The following is a 7,373-nucleotide window of genomic DNA, read 5'->3' on the forward strand; positions in this document are numbered from 1 at the left end:
CCGACCACGAGGCCGACCAAGAGGCCGACCACGAGGCCGACCAAGAGGCCGACCACGAGGCCGACCAAGAGGCCGACCACGAGGCCGACCACGAGGTCGACCAAGAGGCCGACCACGAGGCCGACCAAGAGGCCGACCACGAGGCCGACCACGAGGTCGACCAAGAGGCCGACCACGAGGCCGACCACGAGGCCGACCAAGAGGCCGACCACGAGGCCGACCAAGAGGCCGACCACGACGCTCCTCCACTAACAAGAGCCACACACTTGTTAAATATTGCTATTGATGTACTAGAATAGTTGTTCTAGTATTTTGTCAGGCGGCTTCTGCTACAACCACCACTACCACCATCTTAAGTACAGCAATTGTTGTGGTTGTTGCTGCTACCACGATCGTTCTTCCTGCTGCTGCCTTCACTAATACAGCTGTTGTCTTGGTGGCTGCTACCACAACTACCACAACTCATGCTACCATTAGTTCTATACCCCCCCCCCCCCCGTTCCCCTCATATACTTCCATCAATACTACCTCTAATATACTACCACCATTACTACCCCCTCTTATACTACTACTACCCCACGACTACTATCACAACTAGCCCGTCTCACATACTACCACAACTACAACCCCCCACCTTGTCTACCATCATATGTACAAGTCAACAACAGATTTGAGAGGTTTTCACAGTAGAGCTAGCGTGGAGACCAACGTTGCAAGATGAAAGGCCAGAAGAAACAATGGATGACACTGTAGTTACTGTGTACGAGGTAAGGAAGCACCTGGAGGAACAGGATGAGACAGTCACACCTACATGAACTATGAGGTCTACTTTATTATAAGCTTCCCAAAGCCTTATCCAACTTGACTTGTCACTCAAAAGCCTCTACTCGACCAGTGAATCCCTTCACCACACATAAATACACATGTTAACTCTCAACAATAATATTCATTTCATCACACGCATGTAGATCAATGCATATATATATATATATATATATATATATATATATATATATATATATATATATATATATATATATATATATATATATATATATATATATACAACTTTAGAACACTTTCCCACCAGGAGACTCGAACCCTAGCCAGCACAGAAGCCTTCCAACAACTGGCATAACAGGTACGCCTTAACCCTCTCCACCACCCGCTCAGACCCTAAAAGAGATGGTAATTTCGGAGTATTTAAATACACCAAAGATCACCACCTCCCAAGAGCACTAGAGCAAGTGAGGGGTCATTTAGACGTTAATTTCATCAAGTCCCTGTTAATATGGGAAGACACAGTGTCTCTGCTTAAGGCACAACTCTCCTAAACACGAAAGTGAAGTATACAACTTTAGAACACTTTCCCACCAGGAAAGGTTTGTGGAGTGGGTTAAGGCGTACCTGTTATGCCAGTTGCTGGAAGGCTTCTGTGCTGGCTAGGGTTCGAGTCTCCTGGTGGGAAAGTGTTCTAAAGTTCTATACTTCACTCTCGTGTTTAGGAGAGTTGTGCCTTAAGCATAGACACTGTGTCTTCCCATATTAACAGGGACTTGATGAAATTAACGTCTAAATGACCCCTCACTTGCTCTAGTGCTCTTGGGAGGTGGTGATCTTTGGTGTATTTAAATACTCCGAAATTACCATCTCTTTTAAGGGTCTGAGTGGGTGGTGGAGCGGGTTAAGGCGTACCTGTTATGCCAGTTGCTGGAAGGCTTCTGTGCTGGCTAGGGTTCGAGTCTCCTGGTGGGAAAGTGTTCTAAAGTTGTATGTATATATATATATATATATATATATATATATATATATATATATATATATATATATATATATATATATGTGTGTGTGTGAGTGTGTGTGTGTGAGTGTGTGTGTGTGAGTGTGTGTGTGTGAGTGTGTGTGTGTGTGTGTGTGTGTGTGTGTGTGCGTGTGAGTGTGTGTGTGTGTGTGTGTGTGTGTGTGTGTGTGTGTGTGTGTGTGTGTGTGTGTGTGTGTGTGTGTGTGTGTGTGTGTGTAAATCACGAAAATTAACACGTGATGAAAATCCCATTGTTTGAACAATTTCCTCTTTTCATTTGACCAATTCTCTTGAATTAGTTAACAAATTGATCAGTGTTCCTGTCACTCCTGATGTAAAGTTAATCAGTTTTGACGTTTGTTCCTTGTTTACAAAGGTACCGGTTGATGATATTCTCGATTATCTTGCTCGTGAACTTATGAGCCATGTTTTACCTCTTTCTGCTGATATTATTGTCAATCTTGTTAAGTTGTGCATTAAAGAATGTAAATTTACCTTTAATAATGAGTATTATTTACAGACTTTTGGAATGACAATGGGGAATCCTTTATCGCCATTGCTTTCAAACTTGTACATGGAATTCTTCGAGAAGAAATTTGTTTCAAAAATAACTCCTGGAATCATTCCATGGTTTAAATATGTTGATGATATTTTGTGTATATGGCCTACAGGGGCCTCGTAGCCTGGTGGATAGCGCGCAGGACTCGTAATTCTGTGGCGCGGGTTCGATTCTCGCACGAGGCAGAAACAAATGGGCAAAGTTTCTTTCACCCTGAATGCCCCTGTTACCTAGCAGTAAATAGGTACCTGGGTGTTAGTCAGCTGTCACGGGCTGCTTCCTGGGGGTGGAGGCCTGGTCGAGGACCGGGCCGCGGGGACACTAAAAAAAAAAAAAAGCCCCGAAATCATCTCAAGATAACCTCAAGATACTTCAGGTGTAAACACTGACGAATTTGTAGCCAAACTTAATGACCAAGTCACCTCTTATAAAGTTTACTATGGAGACTGAAATTGATAAATGTTTGCCATTCCTAGATGTACTTATACATAGAGAAGACTTTTCACTAAAGTTTAGTGTCTACAGAAAACCTACGAATAATTTATCTTATGTTCATTATTTTTCAGGGCATAGATACAATGTGAAAAAATCAATTTTTTCTTCAAGGTATCTAAGAGTTCTTCGGGTTGTGAGTCCTGAATTCTTAGATGAAGAGTTTAAGAATATTGAGTCTATTAGTCTCAAGTGTTATCCACTGAGTTTTTTGCAAGTTCGGAAGCAACGTAGCAAAGTTGTACATATTATAATAATATATGCAGTGAAAAAAATTCGTCCAAAGAATGTATTATGTTTACCATATTGCTCTGGGTTTGAGAATATAGTCAAGGCCTTGAAACTTTGTGATATACACGTATTGTTTATTTATGTATAAACGGTATTGATAGTTTTTCATTCATAAAGAGTGGGGTTGGCGGGTGTATGGAATGGCCCTTGGGTCTTTGTTTATGGGGACAGGCTGGTGTATGAAGACAGGGCTGGTGTATGAGGACGGGGCTGGTGTATGAGGACGGGGCTGGTGTATGAGGACGGGGCTGGTGTATGAAGACAGGGCTGGTGTATGAGGACGGGGCTGGTGTATGAGGACGGGGCTGGTGTATGAGGACGGGGCTGGTGTATGAGGACGGGGCTGGTGTATGAGGACGGGGCTGGTGTATGAGGACGGGGCTGGTGTATGAGGACGGGGCTGGTGTATGAGGACGGGGCTGGTGTATGAGGACGGGGCTGGTGTATGAGGACGGGGCTGGTGTATGAGGACGGGGCTGGTGTATGAGGACAGGCTGGTGTATGGGGACGGGGCTGGTGTATGAGGACGGGGCTGGTGTATGAGGACGGGGCTGGTGTATGAGGACGGGCTGGTGTATGAGGACGGGGCTGGTGTATGAGGACGGGGCTGGTGTATGAGGACGGGGCTGGTGTATGAGGACGGGGCTGGTGTATGAGGACGGGCTGGTGTATGAGGACGGGGCTGGTGTATGAGGACGGGGCTGGTGTATGAGGACGGGGCTGGTGTATGAGGACGGGGCTGGTGTATGAGGACGGGGCTGGTGTATGAGGACAGGCTGGTGTATGAGGACGGGGCTGGTGTATGAGGACGGGGCTGGTGTATGAGGACGGGGCTGGTGTATGAGGACGGGGCTGGTGTATGAGGACAGGCTGGTGTATGAGGACGGGGCTGGTGTATGAGGACGGGGCTGGTGTATGAGGACGGGGGTGGTGTATGAGGACGGGGCTGGTGTATGAGGACGGGGCTGGTGTATGAGGACAGGCTGGTGTATGAGGACGGGGCTGGTGTATGAGGACGGGCTGGTGTATGAGGACGGGGTTGGTGTATGAGGACGGGCTGGTGTATGAGGACGGGGCTGGTGTATGAGGACGGGGCTGGTGTATGAGGACAGGCTGGTGTATGGGGACGGGGCTGGTGTATGAGGACGGGGCTGGTGTATGAGGACGGGGCTGGTGTATGAGGACGGGCTGGTGTATGAGGACGGGGCTGGTGTATGAGGACGGGGCTGGTGTATGAGGACGGGGCTGGTGTATGAGGACGGGGCTGGTGTATGAGGACGGGGCTGGTGTATGAGGACGGGGCTGGTGTATGAGGACAGGCTGGTGTATGAGGACGGGGCTGGTGTATGAGGACGGGGCTGGTGTATGAGGACGGGGCTGGTGTATGAGGACGGGGCTGGTGTATGAGGACAGGCTGGTGTATGAGGACGGGGCTGGTGTATGAGGACGGGGCTGGTGTATGAGGACGGGGGTGGTGTATGAGGACGGGGCTGGTGTATGAGGACGGGGCTGGTGTATGAGGACAGGCTGGTGTATGAGGACGGGGCTGGTGTATGAGGACGGGCTGGTGTATGAGGACGGGGTTGGTGTATGAGGACGGGCTGGTGTATGAGGACGGGGCTGGTGTATGAAGACAGGGCTGGTGTATGGGGACGGGGCTGGTGTATGAGGACGGGGCTGGTGTATGAGGACTTGAACCTTAAAGCTATAGCTTAAGAGACAAGAGTTTAACACTTATGTGTCAGCCTTAACATGATACAGTAATGTATCACTTCACAGTACTCGTGTTGTTCTTCACTTACTGGACGTGTTGTTCTACACTTACTGGACGTGTTGTTCTTCACTTACTGGACGTGTTGTTCTACACTTACTGGACGTGTTGTTCTACACTTACTGGACGTGTTGTTCTACACTTACTGGACGTGTTGTTCTACACTTACTGGACGTGTTGTTCTACACTTACTGGACGTGTTGTTCTACACTTACTGGACGTGTTGTTCTACACTTACTGGACGTGTTGTTCTACACTTACTGGACGTGTTGTTCTACACTTACTGGACGTGTTGTTCTACACTTACTAGACGTGTTGTTCTACACTTACTGGACGTTGTTCTTAACTTACTGGACGTTGTTCTTCACTTACTGGACGTGTTGTTCTACACTTACTGGACGTGTTGTTCTTCACTAACTGGACGTTGTTCTTAACTTACTGGACGTTGTTCTTCACTTACTGGACGTTGTTCTTAACTTACTGGACGTTGTTCTTCACTTACTGGACGTGTTGTTCTACACTTACTGGACGTGTTGTTCTTCACTAACTGGACGTGTTGTTCTTCACTTACTGGACGTGTTGTTCTTCACTTACTGGACGTGTTGTTCTTCACTTACTGGACGTGTTGTTCTACACTTACTGGACGTGTTGTTCTACACTTACTGGACGTGTTGTTCTACACTTACTGGACGTGTTGTTCTACACTTACTGGACGTGTTGTTCTTCACTTACTGGACGTGTTGTTCTACACTTACTGGACGTGTTGTTCTACACTTACTGGACGTGTTGTTCTACACTTACTGGACGTGTTGTTCTACACTTACTGGACGTGTTGTTCTTCATTTACTGGACGTGTTGTTCTACACTTACTGGACGTGTTGTTCTACACTTACTGGACGTGTTGTTCTACACTTACTGGACGTGTTGTTCTACACTTACTGGACGTGATGTTCTACACTTACTGGACGTGTTGTTCTACACTTACTGGACGTGTTGTTCTACACTTACTGGACGTGTTGTTCTACACTTACTGGACGTGTTGTTCTACACTTACTGGACGTGTTGTTCTACACTTACTGGACGTGTTGTTCTTCACTAACTGGACGTGTTGTTCTTCACTAACTGGACGTGTTGTTCTACACTTACTGGACGTGTTGTTCTTAACTTACTGGACGTTGTTCTTCACTTACTGGACGTGTTGTTCTTCACTTACTGGACGTGTTGTTCTACACTTACTAGACGTGTTGTTTTACACTTACTGGACGTGATGTTCTTCACTTACTGGACGTGTTGTTCTACACTTACTGGACGTGTTGTTCTACACTTACTGGACGTGTTGTTCTTCACTTACTGGACGTGTTGTTCTTCACTTACTGGACGTGTTGTTCTTCACTTACTGGACGTGTTGTTCTTCACTAACTGGACGTGTTGTTCTACACTTACTGGACGTGTTGTTCTACACTTACTGGACGTGATGTTCTTCACTAACTGGACGTGTTGTTCTACACTTACTGGACGTGTTGTTCTACACTAACTGGACGTGTTGTTCTACACTTACTGGACGTTGTTCTTCACTTACTGGACGTGTTGTTCTACACTTACTGGACGTGTTGTTCTACACTTACTGGACGTGTTGTTCTTCACTTACTGGACGAGTTGTTCTTCACTTACTGGACGTGTTGTTCTACACTTACTGGACGTGTTGTTCTACACTTACTGGACGTGTTGTTCTTCACTTACTGGACGTGTTGTTCTACACTTACTGGACGTGTTGTTCTACACTTACTGGATGTGTTGTTCTTCACTTACTGGACGTGATGTTCTTCACTAACTGGACGTTGTTCTTCACTTACTGGACGTGTTGTTCTACACTTACTGGACGTGTTGTTCTACACTTACTGGACGTGTTGTTCTTCACTTACTGGACGTGTTGTTCTTCACTTACTGGACGTGTTGTTCTACACTTACTGGACGTGTTGTTCTACACTTACTGGACGTGTTGTTCTTCACTTACTGGACGTGTTGTTCTACACTTACTGGACGTGTTGTTCTACACTTACTGGACGTGTTGTTCTTCACTTACTGGACGTGATGTTCTTCACTAACTGGACGTGTTGTTCTACACTTACTGGACGTGTTGTTCTACACTTACTGGACGTGTTGTTCTACACTTACTGGACGTGTTGTTCTTCACTTACTGGACGTGTTGTTCTACACTTACTGGACGTGTTGTTCTACACTTACTGGACGTGTTGTTCTACACTTACTGGACGTGTTGTTCTACACTTACTGGACGTGTTGTTCTTCACTTACTGGACGTGTTGTTCTACACTTACTGGACGTGATGTTCTACACTTACTGGACGTGATGTTCTACACTTACTGGACGTTGTTCTTCACTTACTGGACGTGTTGTTCTACACTTACTGGACGTGTTGTTCTACACTTACTGGACGTGTT

This window comes from Procambarus clarkii, chromosome 89 (assembly GCF_040958095.1).
Source record: "Procambarus clarkii isolate CNS0578487 chromosome 89, FALCON_Pclarkii_2.0, whole genome shotgun sequence".
In the NCBI taxonomy this organism is placed as follows: Eukaryota; Metazoa; Arthropoda; class Malacostraca; order Decapoda; family Cambaridae; genus Procambarus; species Procambarus clarkii.